Here is a 14,987-nt window from a genome sequence, read left to right as displayed (position 1 = left end):
AAACTTGAAACATCCTACAACTGGATGCACTCTATTCTGAAATAGGAGGAGAGAAGATTAAGTAAAGAGGGGGAAGGTTGGGGACTGACAGAAGGGGAGGGCTGGAGACAGAGGGAGGTGGTAGACAGAAGCAAAATACTGGTGAGGTGTGAAAGGGTAAAAGGAGAGAGAGGACAAACAGGAAGAATAATAGGATGGAGGGAAATACACAGGTAGTAATCATATATATGTATATATATATATATATATGTATATATATATATTTCTATATTCAATTAATTGCCTGGTTTAAGAGTGATTATCAGTAGTAACTGTTGCTGTTTCCCTCCAAACCTGATGTTATTTTTCTTTGCCTCATTCAAGGGGCCATCCCCTGACTATTTCTTAAACAGGCCTATTCACTGAATGGGTGTTACCTCACCCTAAATGAGAATCTGAATAGACTTTGGTCTAAAGGGGCCAAGGTCTCCCATTGCATCCTGGGCCATCTCCAGTTATCCTGATGAATATCTGATCACTGATTTCAGATGGCTCTGGAGGAGAAGTGAGACTGGTGACCTTGCACAGCCCTCCCTCAGTCAAAACAAAATCAAATGCAAGTCATGTCATCATTTGTCTGATGGCATGGTCTTCTTCAGCAATGAAGGACAGACACAACAACAACAATCTGTGATTGTCTATATTATTCCCTCTTTGAACCAATACTTATGAGAGTAGAGTTCAAGTGATGCCCATCACCCACTGTCCCATCTTTCCTTCTACTGTAATAGGTCTTCCTCACCTCTTTATGTGAGATAATTTACAGCATTCTGCCTCTCCCTTCCTTTTGTATCCATTGTGCCTTCTCATCCCTTAATTTTTTTGTATCTTTCCCTCAAATTCACCTTATACCCCTACCCTCTGTCAATATATATTCCTTCTATTTCTATTGTTAGTGGCATACTCATTGAGAATTACAGGTATCACCTTCTCATGTGGAGATATAAACAATTTAGATCTATTGAATCCCTTATCTTTTCTTTCCCCTTTTTACCTGGTTATGCTTCTCTTTGATCTTAATATTAAAGGTCAAATTTTTGGTTTAGTTCTGGTCTTCTCCTTATGAAAGCTTTAAATCCTTCTATTTGGTTGAATGGCCATTTCCCCCTGCTGTATGAGGCTCAATTTGGCTGGGTAAGTGATTGTTGGTTGTAGTTCTATTTCCTTTGCCTTTTGAAACATGTTTTATGACCTCCAATCTTTTAATGTTGCAAACTGCCAAGTCCTCTGTGATCTTGATTGTGACTCCCTAATATTTGAATTGTTTCTTTCTGACCACTTGTAGTATTTTTTTCTTGACCTGATTGTTCTGAAATTTGGCTATAGTGTTCCTTGAAGTTTTTATTTTGGGATCTCTTTCCTGAGGTGATCAGTGGATTCTTTCAATGACTGTTTTGCCCTTTGGTTTCAGGATGTCAGGGCAGTGTTCCTTGATAATTTCTAGAAAGATGCTTTCCAGGTCTCCCTTTTGATCATGACTTGGAGATAGTCCAATGATTCTGATATTGTCTCTCCTAGATCTATTTTCCAGGTCAGTTGTTTTTCCCATGAAATATTTTACATTTTCTTCCATTTCTTCATGCTTTTGAATTTGTTTGACTGATTCATGATATCTTATAGAGTCATTATCTTCCACTTGCCAAATTCTAACATTTAAGATGTTTTCCTTGCTTATCTCTGGTACTTTCTTTTCCATTTGGCCAGTTGTACTTTTTAAAGAGTCGTTCTCATCAGTGGATTTTTTTTATCTCCTTTTCCATTTGGTCAATTCTACTTTTAAAGCAGCTTTCCCCAGCTACTGACTCTGTTTTCATAATTCTGTTGCATCACTCTCATGTCTTTTTCCAATTTTTCTGTGACCTCTCATATGGTTTTTAAACTCTCCTTGAGCTCCTCCATGAGTCCTTTCTGGGCTTGAGACCACTTCCCATTTTTCCTTAGTGTTTTGCCCACAGATGTCTTGACTTTGTTGTCCTCTTCTGAGTTTGTGTCTTGGTATTCCCTGTCAGCATAATAAATTTCTGTGATCAGATTATTTTTTGCCATGTTCCTTTCTTTTAAATCTGATCTCTGGTCCCAGGATGGAAGGGGTTCTGTCTCAGGTTTCTTGTGCCCTGGATGCTTGCCTGATTCTGCACTGATGTTACCCTCACTACTCCCTCACCACTACAATTTCCCTTCTGTCCTATTGCTGGGGACTCATTCAGAACTCTGCAGACCTTAGCCATCTTGTTTCTCAGTCATTTTCTAGGCACCCAGTCTTTATCCAGTCTACCTTGCTGTTGGAACCTGGAAATGGGACTATTGCAAAAGACACCTGTACAAGGATGCCCATTATCCCAAGTGGAAAGGACCCTACCATGTGCTCTTGACTAATCTCTCCATTGCCAAGCTTAATGGAGTTGGCAGATGAATGTATCTGTCTCATCTAAAGACAGCTCCAGCCCTGACTAGATAGCCCAGTCCACTACTGGTGAGTTCAAGCTCTCTCTCCCAGAAAAAGAAGCAGATAATTGTAGTAAACCACTGCCCAAGATGCTGGTTGTGGGCTGACTATACTGTGTTCTTTACTCCTTGTTAAATTGTCCATTTAATCTTCCACAGCACGTCCTATGTCATCTATGTAGTATGACCCTGTTGTTCTTCTTTGCATATGGTCCCCTCCCCTAAGCAAGCTCTCTCCTCATGTCCCTTTCGTTCTTTTTGTGAAAAATTTCTGTAATTATGGCAGGTGGTCAGCGGAAAATATAAGCACAATATTAAATCTTTTTCTAACAGGCTATTACTAGACACATCTAAGCTACTGCTTATTATACTACTTATGCTATTATACTATAATTATATTATATACAATATATGTATGAATAGTATACATATTATACTATTCTATCATTATTCTGCTCATTATAATAAGATACAGGTATGGGCAATCTTAACTGTTCAACCTGAAATTACAGCCCAGTCCTTGAAATATCTCACAGGGTTGTTGTCGGGGGAGTTCCCTTTCATAAGGGATTTAAGATGATTCCAAACCTCTCTTTTCATCTGTGATTACCTAGAGATACCAATGACTATTGATTTATTGACTATTAGCTAGCCTAATTAATAAATTGATAATTACCTAGAATCTGTCTTTTGAAGGTTTTCATTCATGACAGCAGGGATCATGGAAGATGAGAGAGAATGGGAAAGATCACAATCTATACTGTCTGGAGGCATTGCCCACATCATTGAGTTAGAGATACATGAAAATACTCATATGGCACCACGATAGTGGGAGAAAAACTATCTGCAAAAGAAGATGATTGTTGGGGGTGTAAACTCAGTTCCATGTGGACAGTCTCAGGCAGGTAAAAGTGAGGACTTCTAAACCTTAGAGTTCTCATGAGGCCCCCCAGGGAACAGCAGGGAATTGAGGTGTGAGACCGGGCTATCTCGTGCATTTCCGCCTCTTCCCGTGGGAAACGCTGGGAGAGAGCATCCCCGCCCTCGAGATTGGCCCGGATCTGAGCACACCTATTGTTGTCTAACAGGCATGGTATTCAGGTGCAAACTATGCAGCAGGAGAGCTTAAGTAGGGTCAGGAAAGCCTGAAGGCGCTCTTAGCACTGAGGGGCCCTTACAGGACAGAAGGCCCCTCTTCCTTCTCTCCTCTCTTCGCTCTTCCTTCTCCCCTCTCTCCCCACTTCCACTTCTGCTTTCATTCTCTTACTGTAAGATCTTTGCCTCCTTAGGAGATTTCTCTCTCTCTCCTAAGGAAGAGTTCCCCCTGCACATGTAACCAAGACCCTGAATAAAGCCTAACCCTTGTTCGACTCTGGAAAGTCTCTTCTCTCATACGTTTATCCGGTTTGGCCAGCCGAAGACCTGCGATAGGTAAGGTAAGACTCGGGTAGCCCTCAGGCCTCTAGGCCTGGCAGATGATGACATATCCTGGAATCCCATGAGACACAGAGTGATTAGAATTCATCTGAAATCTGTTCTGCTCCAGGGAATTCCCAACAAGTTCTCTCCTGTTTTGGGACTAAAAATCCATGAAAACATAGTGAAGAGTGATGAGATCAGAAGCTTGTTCACTGAATACCCATCATGGGTGAGCACTGTATATGATGCTATTATAGTACCCTTGGGTGTCCATGGGAACCAGCCAAAGCTGGTTACATGGGAGATTCATTAGTGTTGCTTAAACCCAAGTCCCTAAGGAGCATTTTGTTTCTGCTCTCATTATCCTTATGAGCCTGTAACAGATTAAACAACTAAAACAAATGTTGTTAGATGTCATTCATGTTAAATTTATAAAGAATCAGTTTCTCTACCCATACAGATCAGACCTTCTATTGTGAAATACAAAGAAATGAATTCATATATTATCATTTTTTGTGCTTGACCTATCTTCCTTTTAGGTATAAAAACTACAGAGAAATATGACCCACTTTTAAAGAAGAAAAGAATCTGTGGGAAAGAATGTTGACACAGAATCAGTAAGTTGAGCCAGGATCCCTGGATGTCCTGGGAAATGGAAACTAGTACCAGAGCTGTCTGTGAGTGTAATATTCTGAGTTCTAGAGACAAAGCATGGTCAGAAATTTGCATATAGTTAGGACTTTAGGATTAAAAATAGAAAAGAACACAGAGATCACCTCATCTAAATCTTTCATTTATAGATAAGGAACCTGGGGCTCATTGAAACCGAGAAATTTTACCAAGGTAACACATCATAAGTAGCAGAGCTGGGACTCAAAGAGTACGAATCTACTTATTTCCTATTACACCATGCTGCCTCCACTTCTATATTATTACTCAGCACTGAGTCATGTCAGATCAGAAACCTTTGGACCTACTCTACCTAATGAAGTCCAAGGACTGTCTGAAAAGTAAGTATGAACATAGTTTTGCATGTCATAAATTTTCATTTTGGATTTATAAAGATGGAAAGTGTGGGACTGTATTTGTAAAAATCCCAAGATTTAGACAAATATTATGAATGTTTCAGGGTAAAACTCAACAGTCATTTCTGAGATTGCACTTTTCCACTGAATAGTAAGACCTTTGAATTTCACCCTCTAATCAAGGATATGTGGGCCAGTTTTAGGAATAATGGATTACACACCTCTGTTAAGGGGAAACAACACATAGGTATAACATCAAATATAAAATACAACCAAAATAATTTCAGGAGATAGCAAATGAGGTATCAAGAGAAGCTTCCTATAGGAGATGACACTGGAGCTGAGCTTTGAAGTAAGCTGAACATGCCACAAGGTGAAGGAGAGGAGGGAGTGAATTACAGGCATGGAAAACAATCTGTTTAAAGACAAAAAGATGGCAACTTGTAAGCCACGTGTAGGCAAGAGCAAGTAGAACAGTTTGTCTAGAATAGAGAGAATATGATGAAAATAGCATACAATAAGCCTGGAAAGGTAGGCTGAGGCCAGATTGGAAAGGACTTTAAAAGACAAATAGTGGAGCCAATATTTTATCCTAAAGGCAAAAGAGAACCACTATAGTTTCTTAAGCAGGAAACTGACAGAGTTCAACATTTGCTTGATGAATATTATTTTGATAGCTGTATGGAGAATGGATTAGAAATTTGAAGCAGGCAAATCAATTAGGCCCAAGGAGACTATTGCAGAATTCAGTGTCAAAGATGGGAGCCTGAACTGGTATGATAGCTATGTAGGTAAAATAAAGGAAGTAAATATGACACGTATAACGGTAGTAAAATAAATAAGAACTTAGCAAATATTTGGATTGAGAAACGGAATGGATTATGATTTCTAAACCAAAGAATGGGGCCAAAAGAACCTCCACTGGCAACATCCACACAAACTCAAACAATTAAACGTCAACAAAGAAATGTCAAAGGGCTAAGTTGAGCCCATTTGTTTACAGAGAGAATAATTCATGATTATGCCACAAAATCAGATCATTGCAACCAGAAACAACAAAAATCTCATTCTTAATGGGCCCAGACTAAATGATCAATGCAGACTTTACAAAGAAATGGCAGAAACTGCACCATATCACTGCTGGTTGCAAAAATGGAGTATGTATTGAATACCCAGAAACAAATATTCATGTGGCCAAAATTGTACATCTAACTAAGCTCCATTGAAAATAAAGATGAGAACAAATGATAATAATAGAAGCAAGAAGAGCATATATTTATCCAGAGACTCAAAACCCTGAGTACAGTTTTAGTCCATTAAATGTTGTGGGGGTCCCTTAAACTATCACTGCCATGATTCATTTAGTGTTTGGTTTGTGGGTTCTAGGTCCCTTTCTTTTGATGTGTATAAGGATCTGTTTGCTGTTTAGCATTTTTGACCTGTAAGATCCTTCCTTCCTCTAGAGGTAGCTGGTGACAGGGGTAGATATGGGTATGGAAGCAGGAAAACCTGCGTTCAAATCTGACTTCAAATGTTTAGTAGCTATATGACCCTGTGAAAGTCATTTAGCCTCTGTTTGTCCCGGTTTCCTCAACTGTAAAATAAGGATAGTAATAGCACCTAACTCCCAGGATTGTTATGAGGATCAAAAGAGATAATATTTGTAAAAAAAGTGCTTAGCACAGGACCTGGAACATAGTGGGTAGAGCATAAATAGCACACACACACACACACACACACACACACACACACACACACCTCTCGGAAATTTACATGAATTTATATTGTTAGAAAATATATACATACAAATATACATTTACACATAGATAAATAAATTAATACATTTCTCTCTTTTTTTAGGACCTTGGCATCATTATTGTAAAATCCTGAGGAAGAAAGCCATTAGCACCTCCATAAACCCTTTGATTTTCACTTTCCTGGCACCAGTCAGACAATTTAAAAGGAAGAACTCCCTTGGAAGATAGACTTATATCCACATTAATTGGCTATCACCTTTTATATCTACATAATTTTAATTTCTTACTGCTTACTTTTGGTTTCACCACTCGAACTAGCCAAGAAGGTATCCTGATTTTCCCAATTAAAATTGCATAAACCTATGTGCCCTGTAACATGTGAGATCCCAGATAAGAACCTTTATTTCCTACTTCTTAAGTAACCTTGAGTATACTGGGAAACATTCCAATCTCATTATCATTTTCATTCCTCTCAAAGAATACTAGCTCAAAGATCTCAAAGCATGTTACGGAATAATTAGAGGAAGCAGATAATAACCTTTTGCCCCATTAGGCACCCTCCTGAAGTCTTCACAAAGGAGGGAGCATATCTAACCCAAATAAGAGAAGGGATTTTTTCCTATACAAAAAGGAAATTATATGAAACCTTCTTTGTTATAAGTTGTCACACCATTACATTGCCCCAGTCTAGACACAATCTGGAAACATTTCTCCTCATCAACTACCCAATTCTCCACTTGGTCGTAAAAAAAATGTAATATCCACGAATAAATCTCTTTTGTATGTCTTGTACATCAACATCCATCCCCTCTTCCTTCCTTAGTGTAGATGCTGGATTATCATATAAACCATTATTTGGGATTAAATTTGCCACTAAATGTGGTAATTTAAATGGGTGAGAGAAATTAATCATGTCTCCTTATTTTAAAATTCCTTGAACTGACTCAGTGAGCCCTTCATTCAGCTGGTACAAGGAGTGACCTTATTTAAAATAATATTTTAATTTTGCAAAGTAAACAATGCAAATATTACTGACCTCATCTTACTAATGAGAAGTAAACTCCAAGACTGTCCACAATCACAAGTAATAGGCTTCAGAACCAGGAATGTAAAACAAGATGCCCTGACCCTCCGGTACATGGTTAAGGAAAAGGAAGGGTATTAAGATTTGGGGTGAAAATTAGTGAGACTTTTAAAGGGGGCTGAAATGCAAGGACTTTGATTAATAAAAAGATTTGGAAGGAATATATGTAGATAGACAGTCTAGACAAGGGTGGTACAGAACACTAGTTAAAGAAAATAATCTCTAAACAAACTTTGTTTATTTTTCTCCCTAATTATTGTTACTTATTCTCCCTAATGTATAGTGGAGATATGCTCAGGTCAACACCCCAGTGATATTGCTCCTAATCAGGTAAAATGAAGTTCCAGTAACATCTTGCCTGGCTTTTCCATCTGATTCCCAGAGCTAATACATTTTGTTACCCTTCTCTGCACGTCTAATATCTTTCTTCTTTTATACACAGATCCATCAGAAGCCAAGAATGAGAAACCATACAGGGATAATGTTATTTAACCTTCAAGGACTAACTGATAATCCACGATTAAAGGCTCTGATTTTCATCTTTCTCTTTTTCACATATATTTTGAGCATAGTTGGGAACCTGATCATTATCATCCTTAACTTGATGGATGAACAGCTTAAGACACCCATGTATTTTTTCCTCCGAAATTTTTCTGTTTTATAAGTGGCATTCACAACTGCCTATATTCCCAGATATCTCTACAGTTTGTCAGTTGGTGACAATACCATTACGTATAATGCTTGTGCTGCCCAAATATTTTTTGTCATCCTTTTTGGGTCAACAGAATTTTTTCTTCTGGCCACCATGTCCTACGATCGCTATGTGGCCATCTGCAAACCTCTGCACTACACAACCATCATGAACAGTAAAGTCTGTAATCAGCTCCTCCTCAGTTCTTGGCTGGCTGGGTTGATGATTGTACTCCCACCAATTAGCTTAGGGCTTCAGCTGGAATTCTGTGACTCCAATGTTATTGATCATTTTGGCTGTGATGCATTTCCCATATTAAAGATTGCATGCTCAGACACACAATTCATAGAGAAGATGGTTTTGATCTTTGCTGTGTTGACTCTCACTGTCACCTTATTCTTAGTGTTTCTGTCCTATGCACACATTATCAAGACGGTTCTCAGATTCCCCTCAGCTCAGCAAAGGAAAAAGGCCTTTTCCACTTGTTCCTCCCACATAATTATTGTCTCCATCACCTATGGCAGCTGCATCTTCATCTATATCAAACCCTCTGCAAAAGAAGGAGTGGCTTTGAATAAGGTGGTGTCAGTGCTCACAACTTCAGTTGCTCCTGTTCTGAACCCCTTAATTTATGCCCTAAGAAACAAACAAGTGATACAAGCTTTTAAGAATTTAGCCAAAAAGATTTTCTTCTTCTCAAAGCAATAGACAACTATTGACTTAAGGATGTCAAATGGTAAGAGAAAATTTAAATAACCTTTAATTTTCTGTCCTGGATTCCATTACCCTTTTTCATTTCCTTTCCTAATCACCTTTGACCATAGTCTTGTCACTGTAACTTTCTCACACTTCCTTTCTCTTAAATTGAAAATCCTCCCAACTCCCAAATTATAAAGGTTTCTTCTGACCCTCATCCTCTATTGTCAGGATCACTTTTAAAATAGCACCACATTCTCTTTTACAGCCTGCAAAACCACCATCCCCCCACCTGTAGGCAGTAAAACCAATTCTTTTTCTTTCCCAAGATCAAATATAGGGAGCTCCTATTTGGGACAGCTGTGGAATCATCAGTTCTGCCACTGGAAGTCACCTGATCCAATCCCTTTGGCACTGTATTCATTCTTGTTGATATGCATACCTGTTGCCAATATTCCTTAACTCCTTTTTCTTCACTTTCCTTGACTCATCACTTAATTCCCTTTTTCTTTTGTATGTGTGTGTGTGTGTGTGTGTGTGTGTGTGTGTGTGTGTGTGTGTGTGTGGAGAGAGAGACAGAGAGAGAGAAAGAGAGAGAGAGAGAGAGAGAGAGAGAGAGAGAGAGAGAGAGAGAGAGAGAGAGAGAGAGAGAGAGAGAGAGAGGAGAGAGAGAGAGAGTCTAATTCCTTTTTCCTGATCACATCTAAACAGTTTTATGACCAGGAAGGACATGAACGTGATTTTACAAAACGATCACTGAGGCCTAACCAATTAGAAGCAAGTTGCTTTTCTTCAGAAGTCCTATAACTCTACAGCTGTACCTTTCCTATGCACTTAAGCACTCATTTTGTTCTAGTTTGTATTACAACAATTTTTATACTTACTCTTTTCTCCCCAACTTGATTGGAAGCTGATGAAAGACAAGGACGAGGCATTATTCATCTGCAATAAAAAATAGTATGCAGGAACTGATTCTAGAAAAAGAAATCAGTGAGTTCTACTCAGTTAGATAATTGAAATAACCACTAGGGCTTAACCAAGCTTCAGCAGCATAAAACCAAGTTCTGACTTAAAGAAAAACAAAAGGGGGAGGCAGCTTAATACAAAAGCATCATATTCTGGAAAAGCCAAGCTGGACAATTATAACAGCACATGTGAAAGGATAATACTTGTGAAACTAATGAGAAAAGTTATAAGATAATAAAACTGAGCAATTTGCTTCATATAAGAAATCTTAAAAATGATGAAAATGGGGAGCAGGAAAAAAAGTTTTCTCAACATAATGCAATTCCAAAGTTGAGACAGTTGCATTCATGACTTCAGATTAGACAAAAATAAAAATTCATAAGGTCAAGAGAGAGAAACTGAAAAATTATATTACGTTTTAAGCCATCACAATGAAAGAATTTGGTTAATTATATATGGATCAAGTTGCATGGCATTAAATATTGGCACTTTATAAATGGAAAGATAACTTGATCAAAAAAGATACATATTGCAACAATAATTGTAGACTTTAATTTTTTTTTAAGAAATAGATAACTCTAAAAAATAGAAAAGAGCTAAATAAAAATATATTTGAAAAACTCATGGTCTTTTCTGAATAAGCATATTAAAGATGCTACCTATTAATAAGTATAACATGGGAAAATCCATTAAATTAAAAATTATTCTATAAGAAAGACAGAATATATTTGCAATACCAAAGCCCATTAAAATAACAATGAATTCAGGCAACATAAATAACAAAAATCTCACAATATCCTGAATAGTGAATGGATCACAGAAACCAAATTCATTATGCTTTTATGAAAAGAATTATAACAATAAGAAAGCAAACCAAAAATTGGGGGATGCAGCTAACCTGGATCTCAAAACCAAATGAAGTTCACAAATCAATCAATCAATCAACAAGCATTTATTGAACGCAACAGCCGTTTATTAACCAATTATAACATACTGGCCAGAACAGCAGGTTCTGGGGACACAAAGACAAAAAGGAAACAGTCCCTATCCTCAAGGAGCAGACATTCTACTTCGGCAAACAACATTTTCACAGAGAGACAAATGCAAAAAATATCTAAAATAAACATAATTTGGTGGGATGGGGGAGTGCTAACAATTGAGGGAAACAGAGCAGGCCCCTTCCAGAGAGGTGAGCTATATACTTCAGCCTTGCATTAAGTCTGGGACCTTAAGAGTCAGACATGAAACAGGAGAGCATTCCAGGCATAGGTACTGAGGGGTGCTTGGGCTCAGGCCTCAGCTAAGACCACATCTCTGGAAGTAGCCCAGCCCCACCACTCTCCATGAGAAAATCCTTCCCTGTTGCAAACGTATCCAGGCCTGATCCTACAATTCCTTCGATAAAGGCTATCAATACAAGACACAGAGGTGCTGACCCAAGGACTGTCTCTGGTGATTGTCCAAGGACCATGCCTCTGGCAAACTGAACTATCTTGTCCCTTCAACAAAGTTATCTCTGCTGACTCCCTGAATTTTCGCATACATGCCTCTCCCTGTCCCTTTTCCATATAAGCTTTAGCTTCTCTCTTGTCAGGTTACAAATTCCCTAAGGAACTTCACCTGCTTTGCCACTTGACTGGAAGAGTATTTGAGAGTGTGAATTCATTTCATGTGGCACCTCTCTGTATCCTGACATTTTGGGGGTTCAAGTACCCCTAAACTGTATCAATTTCAGTTTCTGTAAAGATGTAAAGTTACAAGACAGAACGTCATGTATAAAGTACAAAAAGCAGGACATTTTGGCCGTGACATGGAGTAAATGAAAACAAATCATTTATACTTATGCTAGATAGTTGGAGTCAGATTACAAAATAACTTCCCATGCCAAAAAGAAGTTTCTTTTTTCATCTTAGTAGTAATAGGGAGAAACTGAATTTTCTGCATCAAGGAAATGATATGGTCAGACCTGTGGAATGTCAGTTTGGCAGCTATGTATATAATGGATTGGAGTGGAATGATGCAACAGATAAGGAGACCACTTAGGTGGCTATTGAAGTAGATCAGATGAGAGGTGATATAAGTTTACAGAAAATGAGGGAGGGAAAATATGTCATGAAAAGAAAAACTGACAAGAAATGGCAGCTGAGTCAATATGAGGAATGAATGAAAGTGAAGAGTTGAGGATGTATGCTTCATAGATTGTAACACTGAGTGAGTAGAGGAAAGGTGTGCCCTTTGTCAAAAGCAGAGAAGAAGGGAGGAAGGTGGCTTTGTAATGAAGATTAATAAAGTCTTTTCTGGAGTTTGTGGTGACTATGGGACATACAATTGGAGGTGTGCAGTACGAAGTTGGAGATGTGGGATTCAAGGACAAGTGAAAGATAATGGTTCGATGTGTGTGTGTGGATAAGAATTTGGAAATTATCTGCATATGGTTTGATATTTGAACACACTCTAGCTAGTGAGATCACCTGAAGACATAATGTAGTAATTAAAAAAAAAGAAGAGACCCCAGGAAAGAGTAATGGGATACACCTTTGGTGATAATCTTCAAAAAGGTAACTGAGAGCTAGATATTCAATGATAATCTCCATGCAGCAGATTTATTCACTTTCTTGACATCGATTCTCACATGATTGGATGTCTCACAGACATCTTAAACTCAGTAATTTCAAAACTGAACTCATTACTGTTCCTACCAAACCTTTCCCTCTCCCTACCTTCCCTATTACTGCTAAAGGACTTGTCATCCTCCCAAACATCCAGGCTTACAACTCAGATTTCATCTTCATAGCCTCGCTCTCACTCCAGCCCTTTATTGCAGAGCCTGACACATATTAAGCATTTAATAAGTGCACGTTTATTTGGATAGGATAGGCTGGGAAGACAGAAGACTGGAAAAAAATATTTTTTAAAATACCAAGGAGGAAAGGAAAATATATTTTTGAAAACACATGAAAAAGCAGGAGGTGATTGGCAGAGTGGATAGAGTCAAGAAGACCTGAGTTCAAAATCAGCATTAGATACTTACTAGATGTGTGATCCTGGGCAAGTAAGTTATTCCCGATAACCTCCACAAACCAAAACAAAAAAAGTAATAAATAAACAGAGTATAAAAAGAAAAAATTAAAAAAGACAATAAACAAACTGAAAAATCTTTAAATTGGGAAATAAAGTTTTAAACAAAAGACTGATATACAAAATTAACAGATTTTTAAAAGATAAATAAATCTGATTAACCATTAGCTAATAGAATAGGGTATAAAAAGAAGAAAAGCAAATTACCAGAATTAAAAAGATGAAAAAACTCAAAATGAACAGAGGAAATAAAAATTATGAACAAAATAAGGTAAGTGAATTATGATCTACAAAAATATATGTGACTCATAGCTCAGGGCCCTCTCTGAGAATCCAGGTCAAATCCTGGAAACTGACCTTGTCTCTCTTTAGCTCATTAAACTTCCATCTATAGTTTGCTCCAAGATCTTACTTATAGCTCATAGATATGAGCTATACTTCATACAGTGCTCAAATATGAGAAGCCAGAATTCCTCACTCCAATGCTAGCATTCAAGATAATAAACTACATCAGGTATTTATTTATTTCATGCCACAGAAATTGTAGATAATACAATAGTCACAGAAACCCCTAAGAGAAAAATATCAAAAGCATTCATTCTAATTCATAAGCTCCCTTTTGAGACTAAAACAGTTGGTACTTCTGGACTGCTAAATAAGCAATCTCCTTCCCAGACCTATATTGTCCAAGCAACTCACTGTAAAACTAGGAAGACAATGTCAAGGTACAGACCTCTTCCTTCCCCAAACCGCAGAACTCCTTTACTGCTCCTCAGGTCTTAGGAGAATACATGGATGATGGGTTCTCTTCCTATTCTAAAATTCAGTACTCAAGAAATTCTCTTCTCTCTCTGCAGTTCTAATTCTAGAATTCTAAAACCTAGGGTTTACCCATTAGGAAACTCCAAGGCTATTACTGCCCAGAAAATGTCTTCATTCGCTAAAAAGCTAGATTCCAGGATCATGGTGTTCAGGAAATTCAAAATTGTCTCCCTTTTGCACAGCAGGTTGGTTCGGACTCAGTAATATTGTCAGTCAGTTCATCAATAAGCATTTATTAAACATTTGCTATGCACTAAGCATCACACTAAATGATGAGGATATCAATGAAGGCAAAAAAAAGTCCTTGTCCTCAAACAACATTGTAATGAGAGAAATAACATGTAAAAAAAGGATGTGTATAAGATATATGCAGAGTAGATGCAACGGTGATACTACCACTGCCTGAACTTTGCTCCCTTGGTTGGTTCAATGTGGCAGCTATATCAGGGTACATTAATTTTGTAGTCGTTTTTCACATTTTAATCAGGCTTGGGAACTAGTGAAAGTGGAGTGCTTCATTTCTATACACTTCTTTCTTTTCTACTCATCTGAACTCATTTACTGCAGAGTTTCTGGATTTTTTCCCACAATCTGAGGAAATCATCTAGATTTGTCCCTCATCTCTCACCTTAAGGGTATTCAAACCCATAATTAAAGCAGACTACATCATTTTTCACAAACAAAGAAATTTCTGACCCACAGCTGATTTGCTTTAATGAAGACATTGGTCTCTTTTGATCTAGTGATTTACTGTGGTACTTCTGTGGCAGTGAGATCATCATATACAAGGTTGTTCTGTCTTGATACTTTTTCTTTCCCAGTGCCAACCTGACAGGAAGCAAATCTTCAATTTTACTGGTGTATATATCTAATTTTGACAGCCTTGAGGAGGATCATCTCCAGTTCCATTCAGGATGGTTCTAGCCATGGAAGGTCAGATACATTGTAGTCACACTCAGCCTTCT

The 14,987-nt window shown here is 37.9% G+C and overlaps 1 protein-coding gene and 1 pseudogene across 1 annotated transcript in view; both read left to right on the top strand.

Annotated features, from left to right (window-relative positions):
- The first annotated feature begins 8,224 nt into the window (after window positions 1-8,224).
- LOC140534203 (olfactory receptor 6C2-like) lies at window positions 8,225-9,168 on the top strand (annotated as a pseudogene).
- Window positions 9,027-14,987, top strand: part of LOC140534202 (olfactory receptor 6C2-like) — a 28,215-nt gene continuing 22,254 nt past the window's right edge. The window contains exon 1 of the mRNA XM_072654942.1: window positions 9,027-9,196. The gene's annotated coding sequence lies outside the window, so the exon portion shown is untranslated. The remainder of the gene's footprint in view (window positions 9,197-14,987) is intronic.

The sequence above is a fragment of the Notamacropus eugenii genome, chromosome 3 (assembly GCF_028372415.1).
Source record: "Notamacropus eugenii isolate mMacEug1 chromosome 3, mMacEug1.pri_v2, whole genome shotgun sequence".
Lineage (NCBI taxonomy): Eukaryota > Metazoa > Chordata > Mammalia > Diprotodontia > Macropodidae > Notamacropus > Notamacropus eugenii.
This window is presented reverse-complemented; position numbering and strand designations above follow the sequence as displayed.